This window comes from Symphalangus syndactylus, chromosome 4, assembly GCF_028878055.3.
Source record: "Symphalangus syndactylus isolate Jambi chromosome 4, NHGRI_mSymSyn1-v2.1_pri, whole genome shotgun sequence".
Classification (NCBI taxonomy): Eukaryota; Metazoa; Chordata; class Mammalia; order Primates; family Hylobatidae; genus Symphalangus; species Symphalangus syndactylus.
The window spans coordinates 94,135,633-94,157,117 of record NC_072426.2 but is presented as its reverse complement, the minus strand read 5'-3'; positions in this window follow the sequence as shown (position 1 = coordinate 94,157,117).

The following is a 21,485-nucleotide window of genomic DNA, read 5'->3' as shown; positions in this document are numbered from 1 at the left end:
AAAATGAGGTTTCAATATGTAGAGGTAGATTGACCTAGTTCTGGGTTTCTTTCTGTCTTGACACTACTACTAACTTACTGGGTCACTATGGGCAAGTTACCTGACCTCTCTGAGCCTATCTTCTCAAATGAAGGCTAGAAGTAATAAGACCAACTCTGAGATGGCTGTAAGGATCAGGTACAGCACCCAGCACCTCCCTGGTGCCTGGTGGGCCTGTGCAGATGTTATTGCCTTTTATTTTTCCCTCACCCCCATCTCTTTCAGGCTCACAAGATGGAGAAAGGGGAAGGCATTTCTGGAACGAGGCCCCAGTCGGCTCCTGCACCATTGCTCTGTCCCAATCCCTGAGTCTCAGGCCAGCCAGAGGCCCTTCTAGCCCCCCTTCCAGGTCACAGCTGTCTGTTCTCCCTTCCCTTGTCACAGGGGCTGCCCCATGGGGCTGCGAGAGAGGGAAGTGGACTCCAGGCTGCAGATGTCCAGGGCTCAGAGAAGTCTGCAGAGCTAATCCTGGGGCTGCTGGCGAGGCCAGGCCAGGGCCTCAGAGGTGGCTTTCAAGAGGTCCTCTCCTGCCTGCCGGCAGCGTGTGGCTCAGCTCGAATTTCTGAGGCCCCCAACTCAGGAACAGCTGCGTGGCTTCCCCTCTCCTCCCTCTGTTCCCTCCTTTCTTCCCCAGACGTGAGTCAAAGGGACAGCCAGGCAGAGCTAGCCAGGGGTCTGGACAGAATCCAGAAGGCTCCAGCCACTCAACCCTGGTCTCTCTGAAGCCTGGGGAGCTCAGACACCTGGGGTTTCTTGGGCCTTTCAACTCCAGACGTATTCCTGCTGCTTTTCATTTGGCCAGAAACCTCCGGCCCAGCTTTGATGTTTGCCTTTTTGTCCACCCCTTGGTTCTCTGGCTGGGCAGGCTTCCTGGGACACCTTCTACCCAGTGTGGTGGGGTGGGATCTGCCTTGGGGTGGAGCCTCCTGGTGTGGTAGTACCCCCACCCACAAGCCTTCCCAGCTTCCTCCTTCCCCCAGGTCCCTAAATGTCCCTTCCAACTGCCTCCCAGAGCAATGACCTCTGACTCTCCTTTCTGTGTCCCTATCAACATCTCCACACCCACCCTAGGGAGAGGAGAGAGAGAGAGAGTGTGTGTGTGTGTGTTTGTGTGTGTACTCACTAGCATTTCCTGAACACTTGTTACATGAAAAGCTTGTTTGGTTATATCCTTAACTATCTTGCTGGGGTTTTTTTTGACAAATAAGGAAACAAGAGCCACAGAGGGTGGGAAATTTGCCTAGTTCACAGACAGAGGAAATGGTAAAGCCAGGATTTAAACCCAGTTGTGATGATTCTGAGCCCATGCTCTTTCTTCACCCCACCATGTTGCCTGGAAAAGACCTGCCACACACCTGCCCAGGAGCCTGCAGGGAGTGAGTGATTCACCCCCTGCCCCAGATACAAGCGGCCCGTGACTGGGGGCTCAGGCCACTTCCACAGAACACACTTGGCCCAGAGTGACAGTGAGGAGACAATGACTTGGCTGGTGCAGGAGACCCCCACGCTAGTTCCTCTTGGTGATGGGTCCCCAGGGTGAGGCATGAGTCTGCTCCCGCTGGGCCTCCAGTCTCCCTCACAGTACAAGTTCATTTAGGTGCTGGGAGTGACCCTGGGGGAACAGATGGTGCTGCATGATCATACATGATCCTGAAACACAAGCCAGCTACTTCTTCCGGTGTCCACCAAAGAAACAGGGATCCAAGCCAAGCTGGGGACAAAAAAAGTGTGGGTTTACTGAGGGACTGTATGGGGAATTCTACTAGGTGTCTCCTAAGATGCTTTTGTTTTTGAGACAAGGTCTCTCTCTGTCACCCAGGCTGGAATGCAGTGGTGTGATCTCAGGTCACTGCAGCCTCAAACTACTGGACTCAAGCAATCCACCCATCTCAGCCTCCTGGTAGCTGGGACTACAGGTGGGTACGACCATGGCTGGCTAATTTTTGTATTTTTTGTGGAGCTGGGGTTTCAACATGTTGCCCAGGATGGCCTTGAACTCCTGAGCCCAAGCATCATGCCCACCTCGGCCTCCCACAGTGCTGGGATGACAGGCCTAAGCAGCCAGCCCAAAGATACTTTCAAGGGGAAGTCTGACTCTACACAGTCCCAACCTTGGGATGATAAACTAACCCCAAACATGGAGTAGTAGGTGGCCCCTTACTCCCAGCAAGTCCTTCTCTAATGGTGAGATTCCAGGACGGGGGAGAAGTCTAGGGAGAGAGACTGGGGACATGCGGCCTTCTGGGACCTCAGTCTCACAAACCACCGGGTCCCGGGCTCCCCGTTGTCTCTTACCAGTCTAGGTTTCCAGCATGGTGCAGTGAAGGAGTGTGTGACAGGCAATGAGACCCAGGCCCCAGCCGCACTCTGCAATGAGACCATGGGCAAGTCCCTTACACCCGCTCCAGACCTCAGTTTCCTCATCTGTCAGCTGAGACTACCGGACAAATGACCGGATGAAGTGCTAGAGCCCTGGAGGACTCCGTCTGGGCTGGAGACAGCTTAAGACCCTGCCCAGGAAGCAGAAAGGCCTCTAGTGCTGGCTACATCTGGCCTGAGGCCACTTGCTTATGGTTTGGGACTGGTTACCAGATCTGCTTCCAGGGATGGTGTCATCGCCTCATTTTATAGGTGAGAAAAACCCCTTTGTTTCCCGAGGGCCCTGTGCAGCCCTCCCTGCCCCTCCAGCTCCTACTACCTCCACCTTCTGTCTGTCCATCTGTTCTGAAGCTCCCGTGTTCTGGCCTTGTCCTACTCAGGCCTGCTCTCCTCCGAAGCCACAGGCTCAGGGCTCTGCAGGCCTCTTCCTCATGTCCCCGGAGCCCCAACCCTCAAACAACTGCCCACTTCCCTTTCCTCTGTGTCAAAACTCCATGTTTCGGCCTGAAATTGTCACAGGCCCAATGGACCTTTCGCACCAGCTGGCTGAGCTTGAACAGGTCACTTGAGCCCTGAGCCTGGACATGTGTGAAACAGGGACTGCAATAATCACAGTGACTGGAGCAGCTGTCTTACACTGGGTGCTTACTGAGACAGGCTGGACACCATGTCCTCACCATCAGCCCATGAAATGACAGCCATCTCTCTCCCATGACGAGCTTGAGAATGTGCCTGCCTGGCAGAGGTGTAGGACTGCCTCAGCAAGGGCATGGTATATAATAGGTGCTCAATAAATTGGGACAATTGTGTTAAGATTTGTGGAACCCCAGGGGCAGTGGCTCAGCATCAGGTGGTTTAAAAACCCTCCACCAGGTCAAGGCTGGCCTGGAATTGAAGGAGGATAGCAGAGGAGGGTGTTGGTGGGCCCTGCGGTGGGAAGCTAGAGGTGGCCAAGGCTGGGGAGGTGGGCGGTGCAGGTACCCTGCGCCTACTGCATTAGCCCCAATTTTGAAAATTGAGATCACATTACAAATAATTAGCCATTTGATGAGTGGCACTTAGTATATTCACACTGCTCTGCAACCTCGATTTAGTTCCAAAACGTTTTTCACCACCCGAAAAGGAAACCCCAGAGGCATTAAGCAGTCACTCCCCATTCTCCCATCCCCGCAGCCCCTGGCCATTGCTCAATCAGTTTTTTATCTCTATGCATTTACCTCTTCTAGATGTTTCATACACATGGAATCACACACTACAGGACTTCTTGAGTCTGGCTTCTTTCACATAGCGTCGCATTTTCAAGGTTCCTCCTTGTAGCCCGGGTCAGTACTTCATTCCTTTTTATGGCTGAATAACATGTCATTGTAGGGACAGACCACATCTTGTTTATCCATTCATCCATTGATGGACACTTGGGCTGTTCCATCGTGGGCTCCTTTTTGAAGTGAAAGTCATTGAAAGCCTGGAGTAAGTCCTGCTATCATCACTCACCCCTTGGGAGTAGGCACAGCCCCATCCAGAGTCCTCTTCCCATAAAGTGTCCTCTCCTGGCAGCTTCTGTGGCTGCCATGGTGCTCATTGGAGCAGCTGCTGGACAGGGGAGTGGAGAGCACTTACAAGGTGCTTTGCTTTTATTCAGATCTCTTGGACAAGGACAGTGGGAGAAGAGGATGGGAAGAGAACGGGAAGGTGGAGGGAGAGGGATGGGGTGACGATGAGCTCCCACAGAAGCTTCTGGAAGCTCCTGGCTAGTGACTGGAGTCCAACAAGGCACAAAGCCTAGTTATGCTCAAGTCTCACTGAAGCCTACCTGAGCTTTATCAACTGGACAGGGCTTGGCTTTTCCAGGTGGGGAAACTGAGTCCCAGGGAGCAGCAGTGGCTTCCCAAACTGCAGCTGAGTGGGGGATGAAACCTGGAAATTCAGGTGTTCAGTGCGGGTTTACTCTGCCTTCCTGACAACAGCACAGGGCATGGTGTAGGCTTGGAGGGACCACCCTGCCTCCCTAGTGGGCCCAGTCCACAGCCGGGGAAGTGTATGAGTGTCAGCTCCACCCATCAAATGGGTGAGAGAGTCAGCAAGTGATCTGGAGCCATGGGTTCCAGCCACCACCTGCTGCTCCTGCAAGCATCTTCTGCCCTCACACCTTCCTCTCCTCACCTATGAACACATTTCTTCCCGGATAGGTGGCTGGAGGGTCCAAATGAGACCATACCTGTGAAAGGGTAGGTTGTAAAGTTAAACACACTAACTCTTTTGGCTCATCATGGCCCAAGCAGGCAAGGTCCAGCTGTCTTCTTTTCCTGGAGGGAGATTTGCTCTGTCCCAAAGGGGTATTTGCCTCACCCACCTCGGGCCTGGCTTCAGGCGCCTTTGGCCAGTAACATACTTGAACCAAACCCTTGCTCCTAGCCCCACCCCAGCCCCAGGGAAAGGACTGTACCTGATCAGCATTAATCTGCCCCTGTCTCGCCAGACTCAGGCTTAGTTAAGTCCATCCCTGGCCAGTAGCTCTGTCTGCTTAAAATGAACACAATGTTTCCCCCTGCTCCCTCCCACCCATGGCTGCGCCTTCCCAACAGGCTGAGGGGTGAGCCATTGACTGGGCCTCCCATCCTCAGCTACCAGAGGCTGCTCCCTGGCCTTAGCCACTCCCAGGTCATGAGTGAGAGGTCAGGGGTCCACACAGCTGGATCACAGGCCTAGGCTCTTGTGGAATGTCAGTGTTGGGTCCCCCCCTCACTCCCTTCCTTGCACACATGGTTTTTGCACTCCTGAATGTCATATACTGTTCTAGGCACATGGAGAAATAAAAGTCTCTGCCCTCCTGGAGCTTCTATTCTAGTGAGGGGAGACAAATATGAAATTTATACAGGAAGGAAATTGTACAGAATGTTAGAAGGTGATAAGTGCTATTTAAAGACAAAGAGAAAAGGCACTGCAGTAAGGGGGTCAGGAGTGCAGTGGGGGGAGGGGGAAGCGGCAGCAGTGCAGTTGGGAAGAGGGAGATCTGGACAGGTGTTCCTGAGAGGGCAACAGCTGAGGTGGACACCAGACATCCGCCTCCCAGAGGACTGATGTTTTTAGAGTGCTGGCGTCGCACACTAGTTTTCACTTTTTCCAGGGTCAGGAAGACACAGAGTTATGGGTGTAGCTATTCTGCGTCATGCTGGGAGGTATCTTTCTCCCCCATGGGCTGTTCTCCTGGAGTTCAGGGAGGCTGTGTGGCCTAAAAGGGGTCTGCAGTCAGGGACTGGGCCAAAGTGAAGTCACAGTCTGATCCAAGCATCGGAACTTTGTCTATAAAGGCAATCCAGTGGACCAATTGAAACTGGGCTTGGCTGGGCATGCTGACCTTGCCAGGCAGTGATGCTGGATGGGTTCCTGGGGAGCTATGAGCCACGCCTGGGGAAGGTGGCATGAGTCTCATGGAGGCGCCTAGGACACGCGTGCTGCTGGAGACATGGATATCCTCTCCCAGCTCACTCAGTCCCAGGCCTGCCCTCTCCACACATGTGCGTGTTTGCACACACTCACCACACTGTACTGCACAGACTCACACAGATCACACATCCACCCACCCACACAAGAACACATCCACCACACACTCGACTCAGAAACACCCACCATGCACACTCACACACACCTAAACACACACCCCACACCCACACACACCACACACACTCATGCACACTCACACATATCAATCACATGTCACACACACTAGACACACACATGCATTTAAGCCTTATATGCACACATGACACACCTATCCACCATACCCGCAACTGAACACACACACACACACACACACTTCAATGTGAAGCACGGGCCTGCATCATCTAGACAGGCTCTTCAAAACCCTCTGTCCCTTCATGGAGCTGGGTGGGTTCCAACTTCCTGAGTTGGTTCCTATGGGGTGTGAGTGTCCTTTATCTCTGTTCCAGGGCAGGAGGACAGAAAGATCAGAATTTCTAAGTCTTTCATATAATGTCCACTAGGGGCCGGGCGCAGTGGCTCATGCCTGTAATCCCAGCACTTTGGGAGGCTGAGGCGGGCGGATCACGAGGTCAGGAGATCAAGACTATCCTGGCTAACATGGTGAAACCCCGTCTCTACTAAAAATACAAAAAATTAGCCAGGTGTGGTGGTGGGCGCCTGTGGTCCCAGCTACTCTGGAGGCTGAGGCAGGAGAATGGTGTGAACCCGGGAGGCGGAGCTTGTAGTGAGCCGAGGTCGTGCCACTGCACTCCAGCCTGGGGACAGAGCGAGACGCCATCTCAAAAAAAAAAAAAAAATGTCCACTAGGAAAAAGAGATTTTTCCTTAACTATATGGAGCTTCTCTAGGAAAAGAGAAAGACCCTCTGAAATAAATCTTAGAAACTAGGTTTCAGTGCTAGCCCAACTGGTTGCCAGTTATATGCCACTGGGTAAGTTACTTTACCCCCTCGAAATCTTGGTTTCTTCACCTGCAAAATGGGAATGAAAAACCGCTTTTTTCAAACTTCTCCAGTTGAGTAAAATTCTATGTCAAATTGCTTTGTAACCTAAAAAAATACCAACATAAAATAGATTTATCTATAAATTGTATATGCCTTGTTATGTGAGTCAGGCAGGCAACTTGGAAGGTGGAGACAGGAATGGGGGCCATGTCTTCTCTGCTGTCTTCCTCCCCCACTTCCTTTGGGTCAGGGCATCCCATGCTCCATGGGATGTGAAGTGATTGAGCAGGGACCCTACTGCCTCCAGGGGAGGGCTTAATGGAGTCGCATAGGAAATAAGATGCTGCTGTACAGTGGGCTAGCTCTTATCATCTTGGGGTCCAGCAGGAAGTGATTCTTGCCAGCAACTGCCCTCACCATGAACTGTCCAGGGATGAGAAGATGCAACCAGTGAGGGAGAGAACAGCAATGCAAGACAAAGAGGCTGCCTCAAAAGAGGCAGAGAGCTGCAGAATCATCCAGCTCTACCCTGCCCTGCTCAGGGCTAACACCAGCATTTTGCAGAGGGCACTGGAAGGAAATCTATACTGGATGAGAACTTCTCTGAGCAAGGTTAGTGCTGCTCTGGACAATCTCAGGGCTGGGAGTCCTATTCAAGAAGGGGACCAGCTCTCTTCTGGCCAATGTAAAACCATGCAGTGAGCTCTTTAAGCCTCCTTAAAGATGGAGACTCTGCAATTATCAAAATTATACCTCTGGTAGGTACAGATTGACAGCTCTGAGCCACTACTAGTTTGAGTGCTTCTCAAGTAGCAGTCTTAATGACAGCAGTCTGGGGCTGGGCAGTAGCCCTGAGGCTTTGGGGACCAGAACCTCATCTTTGTGGTCCAAAATGGCCCACTGTGTGTCTGCATCAAAACAGCAGGATACTGTGGGGCAAACCACAGTCTCTGTCATGGGGCAAAGAAAGGAGCCCCTACTCTGGTCACTCTGTTTGTCACTCCCTGGCCCCTCACACTTCTTTCTTTGCCTTTCTCTCCGCCCTGTGCCCCAGGAGGCTCACTCCTGCAGGCTGAGTCTCTCTGACTCTTTGCCATTGGTTTTTGGTTAACCATGGAGGTACCATGGAACTCTGGACGGTGGGAGGAGAGAAGCTGGGGGTGTTTCCACCCTGCGTCTGCAGCTGCATGATCTCCAGGGTTGCTGTTCACTTGGGTGACTCCTCTTTCATGGCTCCAGCTCTTAAAAAGTCCGGGACATTTCCTCTCCTAACCCCTTCAGCCTAGGGTGCTAAAGTCTTCCCACTGTTGCTAGTTTCTGAGAGCCTCTCCATTCCCCATATTGTCCCTTAACCTGCCACCTCTGTCAGTATTGCTTTATAGTATCTTCATGGGAGCCATCTGGAGTGATTCTGTTTCTGCAGAGAACCTGATGAGTGCAGCCCCCAAGGGGAAATTATGTACACACATCTGGTTCAGATGGAATAGTCCTGACTCCTGGAGCCTATGTTCTGACTCGTCATTATCAACATTTCCTCTTCTCTCTTTGCAGAATTCTGCCCTCTCCAACTATTTTTTTCTTCTAGATGTGCTGTGCGTCACCAGAGTCTTGGCCTGAGCATGCAGTTGCAATTTAACATCTTCCACCAAATGCAAAATGACTGTCTCAGTGGCTGAATGAATTGGCTGAGAGTGGAGGACCCGAAGGGATGAAGCTGCCTTTGGGGCCAGGTGGCTGGGTGCGGTGGCTCACGCCTGTAATCCTAGCACTTTGAGAGGCAAAAGCAGGGGATTGCTTGAGCTCAGCTGTTCCAGACCAGCCTGGGCAACATGATGAAACCTGTCTCGGAAGAAAGAAAAAGAAAGAAAGAAAGAAAGAAAGAAAGAAAGAAAGAAAGAAAGAAAGAAAGAAAGAAAGAAAGAAAGAAAGGAAGGAAGGAAGGAAGGAAGGAAGAAAGAAAGAAAGGGAGAGAGAGAGAGAGGAAGGAAGGAAGGAAGGAAGGAAGGAAGGAAGGAAGGAGGAAAGAAGGAAGGAAGGAAAGAAAGAAACGAAAGAAAGAAAGACAATAAAAGAAGGAAATTAGCTGGGCATGGTGGCATGCGCCTATAGTCCCGGCTACTCAGGACGCTAAAATGGGAGGATTGCTTGAGCCCAGAGGGTCAAGGCTGCACTGAATCAAGATCACGCCACTGTACTCCAGCCTGGGCAACAGAGCAAGACCCTGTCTCAAAACAAAGAAACAAAAGAAACCAAACAACTTAGGGACCTTAGAGTCACCTGTTGACATCCTTCATGCAGGACTCACATGATCCCTCATGTAGGAGTCATGTACCTGAGCAGCCTCCCTGGCAGACAGCAGCCAATTATTGTTTGCATACTTTCAGTGATGGAGAGCTCAGTACATCTTTAAGCAGTTCATTCTATTACTAAATGCCTTGGTCTAATTATAAATTACAGTCAAAATCTGTCTCCCTCTAATTTCTCCTCATAGGACACAGTTGCGAACTTCATACAAGTCTACCTCTTCTGCCATATGACGGTCCTTCAAAGACTTAGTGATTGTGCCCTCCTGAGTCATCTTTTTCTCCAGGCATCTCATGTCTTGCCCCCTCTCCATGTGGCTTCCAGGTCACACCCTTTCCTTCTTCCCTTCTAATCTTGGTAGGAACCCTTTACAGCAGGGGTCCCCACATCCTGGCCAAGGACTTGTCTGGGGCCTGTTAGGATTGGGGCTGTATAGCAGGAGGGGAGTAGCAGGCAAGTGAGGGGAGATTCATCTGTGTTTACAGCCACTCCCCATCCCTCTGATTACTGCCTGAGCTCCGCCTCCTGTCAGATCAGTGACAGCATTAGATTCTCATAGGAGCATAAACCCTGTTGTGAACTACGCATTCAAGGGATCTAGGTTGCCGGCTCCTTACGAGAATCTTACTAATGCCCAATGATCTGAGGTGGAACAGTTTCATCCTGAAACCACCCCTAAATCCCACTTGATCATGGCATATTATCTTTTTGATTCATTGTTAGATTCAACTTGGTAGTATTTTGTTGAAAATGTTTTCATCTATGTTCATTAGGAATACTGCCTGTAGTGTTTTTTTGTGTGTGTGTCCTTGTCTTGTTTGGGTCTCAGGGTAATGCTGGCCTTATAGACTGAGTTGGGAAGCATTCCCTCCTCTTTAATTTTTGGGAATAGTTTGAGAAAAATTGGGGTTTTTGTTTGTTTGTTTGTTTTGGTATTTGCAGTACTTTAATTGCCAAGGCAGAATATATTCCAATAAATGAAGAAAAAATGGATAAACAAATAGACATATTATAGAATTTCTTTTTTTTTTTTTTTTTTTGAGACGGAGTCTCGCTCTGTCGCCCAGGCTGGAGTGCAGTGGCACAATCTCGGCTCACTGCAAGCTCCACCTCCCAGGTTCACGCCATTCTCCTGCCTCAGCCTCTCTGAGTAGCTGGGACTACAGGCGCCCGCCACCACACCTGGCTAATTTTTTTTGTATTTTTTAGTAGAGATGGGATTTCACCGTGGTCTCGATCTCCTGACCTTGTGATCTGCCCGCCTCGGCCTCCCAAAGTGCTGGGATTACAAGCATAAGCCACCACTCCAGGCCAACACATTATAGAATTTCTAAGGTTCAATTAACGTGTGAGAATTTCTTAACCTCTCAATCATCAGGAAAATGGATATTACAACCACAACAAAGCCACAAGTCATTGGATCGACAAACATTAAAAAGTCTCACAATCCTAAATGTTGGCAAAGATGCTGACCATCAGGAGCACTGGGAAAAGCCCTTTACAAAGCTCTCAAGCAGCATTCACTAATGCCAAATATCCCAGTGAACAGTGGTTCCAATCCCAGCAAAGAAATGCTCAGGCTCAATTCAAATGAGAGGCAGGTACGTTCACAGCAGAGCCACCTGTGATGGCCGCACAGTGAAGACAGCAAATGCGCACCTGCAGCAGAGTGGGCAAAGGGTGGTGCATTTGCTGCAGAAAGTTATCAGTGGTGTAGACCAGCCACTCCAGGCCCATTGGGATCTGTAGGACTTTGCAGGCACAGTCCCCTTACCAATCCAGTAGTTACCTGGGGTCTGAGTGGTTTTCATTCACAGAGACATCCTCCTCTTGGTACCGAAACCCTGAGTCTTTTTTGTCCATAGAGCCATGCCCTTCTTGGTACTGAGACATCATCGTGAAGACTGAGGATCCCTCCAAGAGGTCTAGAGGTGGGAGAACCTCCGTGACGTGAGGGAATAACTGAATGTCTGGCAAGAAGTCGGAGGCATAGGAGCTCTGAGGCCACAAGGGGCCTGGGGCTGGGGCTAGGAGTGATCCTGGGTGTGGGCCTAGAACTGGGACTGGGCCTGGAAGTGAGCCTAGGCTTGGCATCCAACCAGAGCTTAAGATGGGACCTGGGCCTGGGATTCTCTCATGCCTGTGACCTCAGCACTTTGGGAAGCTGAGGCAAGTGGATCACCTGAGGTCAGGAGTTTGAGACCAGCCTGGCCAACATGGTGAAACCTCATCTCTACTAAAAATACAAAAAATTAGTCAGGCGTGGTGGTGGGTGTCCATAATCCAGCTACTTGGGAGGCTGAGGGAGGAGAATTGCTTGAACCTGGGAGGCGGAGGTTGCAGTGAGTTGAGATTGCACCATTGCACTCCAGGCTGCGCAACAGAGCGAGACTCTGTCTCAAAAAAAAAAAGGAAAGTCTGTTCTTGTTCCATGCATGTTTTCCTAATGGACTGTTGGTATTTCTCATTTTTGAACTCTAGATATTTATGAAGTCAGCCCTTTTCCTGTGATCTGAGTTACAAATATTTGTCCAGTTTGAATTGTCTTTTGATTTTTCTTATGGTGCTTCATGCCATGTAGATTTTTTTGAATTTGTGTAGTCAAATGTAGTAATTAATTTATTTTATGGTTTTTAGATATTGAGTCATGGTTAGAGGGACTCCAATCACCCCACCCACTTCAGGGTTAGAATGGAATTCTCTCACATATGCTTCCAATACTTTTATGTTTTCTAACCAACTTTCACAAGATATAATTTACATATAGCAAAAGGCATCTATTTAAAGCATACAATTTGATGAGGCTTGACAGATGTACATCCTCATGAAATCATGATTTTTCTTTAAGTATTAAATCATAACGCATTTGGAATTTATATCACTGTCTACTTTGAGAAAAGGACTAAATTTTATATTTATTTATTTATTTATTTATTCGCGACAGAGTGAAACTCTTGTCACCCAAGCTGTATGTAGTGCAGTGACATGATCTTGGCTCACTGCAACCTATGCCTCCCGGATTCAAGTGATTCTTCTGACTCAGCCTCCCGAGCAGCTGGGATTACAGGCACCCGCCACCACACACTGCTTAATTTTTGTGTTTTTAATAGAGATGGGGTTCCACCCTGTTGGCCATGCTGGCCTCAAACTCCTGACCTCAGGTGATCTGCCCACCTTGGCCTCCCAAAATTCTGGGATTACAGGCATGAGTCATCGCGCCCGGCGAATTTTATTCTTTCAGTTTTCAGATGATTGGCCAGGTGTCTGAACACCCTGCATTGAGATGCTTCCTTTGTCCCATTCTCTATTTCTGTATGGATTTCTGTCTACATCTGGACTTGCTCTTCTATTTATCTGTCTGTCCATACATACACGTTTACTACACTGTTTTAATAATTGAAGCTTTATAACTGAATTGCCTTTAATAAATGGTACCAGCTCCAATACCAATTATAGCAGAAAACATGGTCCCCTGTATTAGGTATTTGAGAGCAAGATGGATGATCTGGGTGTTTGAGCTGAGAGTTTCTTTCCCTATGCCAGGCCTCCTCTTCACTCTTAGAGAAAGGTACCCCATTTTATAGATACAGAAAATGAGGTGAGGTCAAGGAAGGTCAGTCCCCAACTGTGCCAGCTCTGAATTTTGCAGGGTTTAGGAGCACCCAGCCTCATATGCCCATTTGTGGATGAGAAAACTGGTTCTGGGTGGAGATAGAGACATGTGGAGAAGACAGATCTGATGATGCATTATCACTCAACCACTCACTCATTCACCACTTCACCCCAGCACGGACTGACCGTGTGCTCAGGCCAAGCCCTGCACTAGGGCAGAGAAGGGGCTGCTCCGTCCCCTGGGATCTCACGGTGGGCTGGAAGGAAAGGCGAGGAAGCACTGAGGGACAGGAGGATGTGACTGTGATGGGAATAGAGGGAGGAATGGGGCTGTGGGCGCCCACAGTGGGGCCTCATGGTCTTAACCTGGGCCCCCCTTCCAATACTGAAAGTAGGGTGTGTGCCCAGGACTTTGCAGCAGGAGGATTATTTCGAAAAGTGAATCCAGGGAGCAGAGTGAGGGTCTGGGAAAGTAAAGGAGGAGAAAAAAGCTAAGGGTATACTGTAGAGATGACCACATTGAAGGCAATTGAGGCTTAACCCAGTGTGATCTCTAAGACAGCATCTAGAAAGTGCATCACGGCCAGGCGCGGTGGCTCATGCCTGTAATTCCAGCACCTTGGGAGGCTGAGGCAGGCAGATCACCTGAGGTCAGGAGTCTGAGACCAGCCTGACCAATATGGTGAAACCCTGTCTCTACTAAAAATACAAAAATTAGCTGGGCGTGGTAACCAGGGTCTGTAATCCCAGCTACTCGGGAGGCTGAGGTAGGAGAATTGCTTGAACCCGGGAGGTGGAGGTGGCAGTGAGCCCAGATCGTGCCCCTGCATTCCAGCCTGGGTGACCGAGTGAGACACTGTCTTAAGGAAAAAAAGAAAGAAGGAAAGAAAGTACATCAGATTGTGCATGTCTCTCTCTCAGTGAAAATGGCAGAAGCATTTAACTCCACGTTCCTGTCTCTATTGGTTGAGGGCTGTCCTGTGGGAACAGGGCAGGAATCCACCGGGAATGAGTGGATCTGGTGACAGCCAGCATGCGTGGACTGTTTGCCAGAGCTGTGGCTGGAATCTGGAGCCAGGTGAGAACAGATGAGGCTGGACAAGGGGTCTCAGCCTGGTTCCCAGGTATGGGACTTGACGGCCACCTAGCTGGCCAGGATGGGAAATGCAGCAGGGACCAGGGCAGCCAGGGAGGCTGCTCGGTGTCCCCACCCCACAGAGGAGGCAAACCTGAGACAGGGCAGCCCTTTCCCCTGGAAGTCCCTGCTTCAGGGACAGACCCAGAGGCTCCACACAGCAACCCAGCCACAAGGGAGGCCTGCATGTCCCCATGTGATGGGCTTTCAAGGCCCCAAGGAGGTCACGGCCGTGGAGTGCAAGAACTCCTCCTGGCTCCTGTGCCCCCCTCCACCTCTTGCAGGCTCACCGCTTTGTTCCCTGCTTTCTCTTTCTCTGCTTCTCTCTGCCTCCCTCTTCGTCCTTCCTTTCTCTCTGTCTGTGACCCTGTCTTCAACAACTCTTTCCCTTCCTCTATTGTGCTGTTTCTCTGTGATTCTCTCCCGCCCCCTCTCCTTGTCTCAGTCCTCTCCATCTCTCTTGTTTCCTGTCTCCATTCCTCTCTTCTCTGTCTTTTTTTCTCTGCCTTTCTCTCGGTGTGTGGATCAGTAGCCAGCTCTCTGCTCATCTCCCTCCCTCCAGCTCTCTTGATTCTCACTGTGGGTCCTTCTGTCTTTGTCTCTTCCATCTTCCCTTTTCTCCTCCTGGGCCCAAATCAACTTCTCTCCATGACTCCATCCTCCCATCTCCATCCCGCTCTCTCTCACCTCACCCTCCACCTTCTTCTGTCTCTCCCTTCTGTCTTTCTCTCACTGTTTCAACCCCTCTCTCTCTATCCTCCTTGTCTTTCTCCTTCTCTTTGTCCTTGCCCTCCCTCTCTCATCCCTTCTCTTTCATCTTCTCTCTGCCTGTCCCGTCCTCTGACTGACCTCACCCCTGCGTTCTTTACTCCTCTCCAGTCCTGCTCAGTGAGCTTCTCACCACCGACCTCTGCCTATCACACAATTTAAAAATTACAGGAAGATGGTGGGGGCACAGGACCTCAGAAGAAACGTCTACACCCAGCTCAACTTTCCTTAGAGCTGCCTGGAGTTGGTGCTACCAGGGGCAGCTGGCTCAGTGGGAAATGGGCTCTGACAAACCCTGAGTCTCTGCGAGGCTCCTCACGGGCTCCACAGCCGCTGCTGGGCCCTTCTATTCCCTGTCAGAAGTTGGCCACCTCATGGGGATGTATTCCTGTCTATCTGCTCACAAGGCACCACTGGCAGTCACTAGGAAGGAACACAGTGACTCTTTCTAGAATGAGCGAGTACAACCTCCACCCATGGCTGGATACAGGATATTCCCCCACCCCAGAATTCCCCCTCGGGCCCTTCCCAGTCAACACTACCCAAAGGGTAACTCTGCTTCTGTGTCCAGCAAGGCAGTATCTGCCTGAGTTTGAATAGCGTATGAGGAGTCACACCTGGTATACCCTGGGGTGTGAACTGGTCCTCCAGGAAGCGGACACCCAGAAAGATAGGACTGCAAATGTTTATTAAGGGAAACACTATGGAAATGAGAGAGAGAGGAGGGAGCACGGGGCATGGAGCATTAAATATGGTGGAGACTTTTCCAAGATATCATGGCCCAGGAGACTCTTCAAATTTCAAGATTATCTTGTAAGGTAAAAAGATTTCGGTTTATTTCCAGGTGACCTTCTTTTGCCCAATATACATTTTGTCTTCTATGAAATGTCTGTGCCCCTGCTGAATACTTCTGTGTGTGGCCACATCTGTGTCTGCATGTCATGGAGAATAATTATCCACAGATCGCAGATATAAATCTCAGAGTTTAACTGTGTGTGTGTTTTTAGGATCTCTTCATCTCGTAAGGATCTGAATTCTAATCTTGGAGACAGGGGCTTTCCCTTATCTTTTGAAAGAGAAACTGGAAATCCCAGAGCCTGAACGGTTACACCCTAAGGTTTATTAAATGAACTTCAACGAACATCTTTTGCTGATCTTCTGAGTGGAAATATTTTCATTTAACCAGTGGGAGGGGTGAGGCTCTACCACCTACCAGCTATTTTGCAAGATATTTTCCTTATGAGCGTGGTCTCCCTGTCCTCACCATGACCTCATAATCGCATCATTCCCAGCTCATTTCTGAGAAAGCTGGGGCTCTGAGCTCTGCTGAGAGTTGGTGTCTGGGCTTAGGCAGCAAAGACACAGGGAAGGGAAAGCATTTTGCATGCCAAGGTTGGGAGATGCAAAGCTGAGAGTCGTGGGTGGGAACGAGAGGGTGCTGGGGATCAGAGGAGGCCAGAGCAGCTCAGGATTGGCCTTGAGTTTCCGGCCAGAGTCGGCCTCATTCTGAAGGTCAAAGCCGCAGCTCCACTGAACCAGACCCATCCTCATTGTTAGTCTCCTTTGGCCATAAAAACTCAGGGAGACAGGTTCCCCTGACAGAACCAAGTTAAAATTCTCAGACCTCTAGGCATTCATTCACCCTGATCCAGAGCCTTCACACACCCAGGGAAAGAATCATCTTCCTACTGATAATGGACTAAAGGCTGTAGGGCAACAAGGAAGTGCTGGGGAGAATTCCCTGTGCACACTGTGCTATCTGAGCTCCCATGGCGGTTCTGTGTGGCCCTCACGCAGCCTCCACACTCCTGCTCACACTGCTTGCCTGGCTAGGAGCAGCCTTCCAGCGCCACCTGAGTTCAACAACCCCCCATGTGACACCTCCCCGCTTCAGCTTTCTCTTCCGCAGCCTCCTGTTCACTCTCAGGAGACTGTCTCCTCCTTCTGCACCCTGTCCCTTCACTTGTGCTTCCATTGGGGCGGTCAGAAGCTCTGTGCCCTTCAGTGTGGGTCTGTCTGCTGCAGGACACAGGATGCCCTGCCAGTCAGGGATGGGTCTCATCCCTCACAGAGCTGGCCATATGGCCCAGGTTCCACACAAGCCTGCAAAGCTTGTATTTCTAGCTTCTATAAACAATCTCTGGCTGGGCGCAGTGGCTCACACTTGTAATCTTGGCACTTTGGGAGGCCAAAGTGGGCAGATGGCATGGCTCCAGGAGCTTGAGGCCAGCCTGAGCAACATGGTGAAACATGGTCTCTACAAAAAGTAAAACAAAAAAAATTAGCCAAGCATGGTGTTGTACACCTGTAGTCCCAGCCACTCGGGAGGCGGAGGTTGCAGTGAGCCAGGAGTGCACCCCTGCACCCCAGCCTGGGTGACAGAGTGAGACTCTGTCCCCCACCAAAATAAAATTAAAAAAAAACTCTTTCCTCATCTACAGAAGATACCTGCTGCCAAGGTCATAATGAGGAAATAATGCAACTGACTTGTACTCTCAGAAACTTGAGCAAAGTGACCACATCCTCAGCCAGTGCTACACTTGTATTGCAAAGCCCTGCAGTACAATCTGTGACTTTTCTATTCATTCAAAAAAGGAAAGATGAATCCATTTTGCAACTCAGTTCATACTGTTGAGATAAACATACAAAGTGGTACATGTGGAGGTGGTGGTCGAGGTCTTACAGGCCACAATGGGTAGAGGAGCTGGTTGAGGTCCTGGAGGAGTTGGTTCAGATAGCAGAGGCCAGCCAAGTGGAGGAGGTGGCAGATGTACTAGAGGAGACCCTGGTGGAGGAGGTGGCTGAAGTCCCAGGGACCACAAGTGGAGATTATTGAAGTAGCCGAGGAGATTCACGTGAAGGTGGTTGTTGAGGGGCCAGAGGCCATCCAGGTAGAAGGGGTGGCTGAGGATCCAGAGGTTACTGAGTGGAGATGTAGTCGGAGGTCCCAGAGGCCTCACAGAACAAAAAGGTGAATGATGTCCCAGAGGAAAGGCAGTTGCAAAAGATGGATGAGGTCCCAGAGGACAGAAACATGCAGAAGATGGATAAGGTCCGGGAGGACAAAGAGCTGCGGGAGGTGGATGAGGTCCGGGAGGACTGACAGCTGCAGGTGGATGAGGTCCGGGAGGACTGACAGCTGCAGGAGGTGGATGAGGTCCCAGAGGACTGACAGCTGCAGGTGGATGAGGTCCCAGAGGACTGACAGCTGCAGGTGGATGAGGTCCCAGAGGACTGACAGCTGCAGGTGGTGGATGAGGTCCCAGAGGACTGACAGCTGCAGGTGGATGAGGTCCCAGAGGACTGACAGCTGCAGGTGGTGGATGAGGTCCCAGAGGACTGACAGCTGCAGGTGGATGAGGTCCCAGAGGACTGACAGCTGCAGGTGGATGAGGTCCCAGAGGACTGACAGCTGCAGGTGGATGAGGTCCGGGAGGACTGACAGCTGCAGGTGGATGAGGTCCCAGAGGACTGACAGCTGCAGGTGGATGAAGTCTGAGCAGACTGACAGCTGCAGGTGGATGAAGTCTGAGAAGACTGACAGCTGCAGGTGGATAAGGCCTGGGAGGACTGACAGCTGCAGGTGGATGAAGTCTGAGAGGACTGACAGCTGCAGGTGGATGAGGTCCCAGAGGACTGACAGCTGTAGACGGATGAGGTCCAGGAGGACTGACAGCTGCAGGTAGATGAGGTCCGGGAGTACTGACAGCTGCAGGTGGATGAGGTCCGGGAGGACTGACAGCTGGAGGAGGTGGATGAGGTCCCAGAGGACTGACAGCTGCAGGTGGATGAAGTCTGAGCAGACTGACAGCTGCAGGTGGATGAAGTCTGAGAAGACTGACAGCTGCAGGTGGATAAGGCCTGGGAGGACTGACAGCTGCAGGTGGATGAAGTCTGAGAGGACTGACAGCTGCAGGTGGATGAAGTCTGAGAGGACTGACAGCTGCAGGTGGATGAGGTCCCAGAGGACTGACAGCTGTAGACGGATGAGGTCCAGGAGGACTGACAGCTGCAGGAGGTGGATGAGGTCCCAGAAGACTGACAGCTGCAGGTAGATGAGGTCCGGGAGTACTGACAGCTGCAGGTGGATGAGGTCCGGGAGGACTGACAGCTGCAGGAGGTGGATGAGGTCCCAGAGGACTGACAGCTGCAGGTAGATGAGGTCCGGGAGTACTGACAGCTGCAGGTGGATGAGGTCCGGGAGGACTGACAGCTGCAGGAGGTGGATGAGGTCCCAGAGGACTGACAGCTGCAGGTGGATGAAGTCTGAGAGGACTGACAGCTGCAGGTGGGTGAGGCCTGGGAGGACTGACAGCTGCAGGAGCTGGATGAGGCCCTGGAGAACAATCGAGTGGAGGAGGTGGTTGAGTTTTCAGGGCACTCCCTAGTGCAAGAGGTGCTTGAGTTCCCAGAGGACACTCCAGTGGAGGAGTTTGTTGAGGTCCCAGAAAGCCTTCAGATGGAGGGAGTGTTTGAGTTCTCAGACAACACCCAGGTAGAGGAGGCGGCTGGCAGCCCATCAATAGTCCTGAAGGGTCAGCCATGAGATCGGGCAAGTAGGGCCATTCTGAGAAAGGATGAGGCTTCCCTGCAGCCACATTGACCTGCAAGTCAGGAGGAGAAAATATCTTGAAATACGTGAATATGATGGACAAAAACACCAAAACCAACACAAGCTGCACCTTATGCCGCAGGTGACAGTCCCTTGCACCTTTCCCTCCTCCAGGTTTCAAAATGGCAGCATCGATGCCATAAAGTCTCCCTTCAATTGAGTCCTGCCGATGGCAGGGGAGTGAAGAAAAGTTGTGGGGACAAACTGCTATCCTCACACGCCACTTTGTCTGCAAAAGGAGGCAGGCTGGGGGCCTGTCCCCAGGAAGACAGAGTCATAACCCAGTAATAAAGAAGCATGTTTCTGACACAGCGTGTCTATGTCTATCCTCATTCCTCCCTCACCACCATTACCAGAGCATGTTCCTTGCATCAGATAAACGGAGAGAAAGAGAAGCATGAAAAGCCCATTGTCCACACATGAGTCGCAGCTACTCTTAAGAGAATGGCCTCCAGGCTTTTCATGTGCTGTCTCTGATTCTCAGAAATCTGCAAGGTCAGTGTGAGCACCCTGCTCCAAATCTAAGAAAATAGAGGCTCCTAGAGGAAGAAGAAATTTCACCTAGCATCACACAGCTTGCAAGAAGCAGAGTGGAAGTCGATTCCAGCTCTGCATGCAAGACCCTCTCATCCCCCTTCTGCTTCCCTTCTTGACAAAGGGTCTTCCTTACTTTGGAGGCACCATCCATGAGCACAAAGAGCTCTGGGGATATGGGGATTCCTGAAGAGCTGCAGGGGAACTGGGAGAGGGTTTTCTGACGGAATAATCTTACACAGAGATATCAGTTTGGCACAGTTATCATATTTCTTTAACTTCTAGGTAATACCAAATTTTAAGTGCACTATGACATAAAGAATAATTTTGTCCATGGAAAAATGAGGTGGGAATTCTCAACAACAGAAGTTTTAAAAACACATTTGATTTCAAGTGTACAAGTCCCATCACGTGTGATCAAAGGATTCAGCAGCTGTCGAAGACACAGAGGCCACATGAGAACCAGCTTAGCTGAGCATCATTTAAGGCCTTCATTGGGAATTGTCCCTGTAGGTAATGAGTGACATTCACTCTCCACTACCTCACAGCCAGGGCACATTTTCTATTAAAATATGGAACCTCTGACACTTAGAATGTTAGATCAAGGGCAACACTGGGTGAGGGTGGGGCCGTTTTTGCTCAACACAGTTAACAACAGAGATGGGACTGTGATGAATTATGGAATTGACTTTGCCAAAGAACATTCAAAATTGCACAAAGCGCATATTAATGTTGGATCAATGAGTTTTCACTTCTGGGATTACAGCAGATATTCTGAAGGTTAATCACTTACCTTATAGCAGAAAAGAAAATCACAGCAAAAAAAAAAAAAAAGAAACCCCACATATTTTGGAAAGGGGACCCCACACCATCTTGAGTAAAAGGGATTGGTCAGGGTCTACTGGGCCATAAGACCTACCACAGTGGAGTTCAATGGCATCCTCTCATGTTATTTCTGGAAACAGAACAGTGACAGCCCTGCAGCCCTTGGCCCTTAAGCATTTATGGCTTCTGGAGGTGCCACGAAAGATGACCAGCTGGAAATGGAGAAGCCTGAAAGCTCATGGCGAAGACTTTGCTTTCAAAAAAGTCTAGATAGAAAAGGCACCACAGAACCCAGAGAGCAGAGGACCGGCCAGGAGAGGGCGCTGTAGGAAAAGACAAAAGTGTCCTGAACTAGGCAGAGGGAAAATGAGCCCAGCATTTACCTTTGTCTTCTCTGTTTTCTGGCTATGTCTTCTGATTCTTTAAGAAAAAAAAAAAAATTGATCCATGAAGACATAGCCAGAAAATTTCTGCTCTCATCAGTACTTATGGCTCCCATTCTAAAATGCTATTAGTGTTATTTTCTCAAATAATAAAAAAAAAATAAAGCCTTCCCACTGACCCAAGGTTGGAAGGGGAGCTGACCCATTTCCCTTCTAGGCTCATCCCCATAGTTAAAAGTAACCAAAACATCAGGATGGAACGATGTCCACAGTCAGTGGAAGGGCCTGAGCTCCGCTATTCACAGGGGACCAGCTAAGAGTCATTCAGCTGTGGCACGTGAGAAAAACAGGGTCCTGCCACCCAGCGGGATAACTGTTCTCTTTAGTAAGTGCTTGGAACTGTTTCCAGGAAACATAACAATTACCCAACCCAAGCCCTCACCCCAGAAAG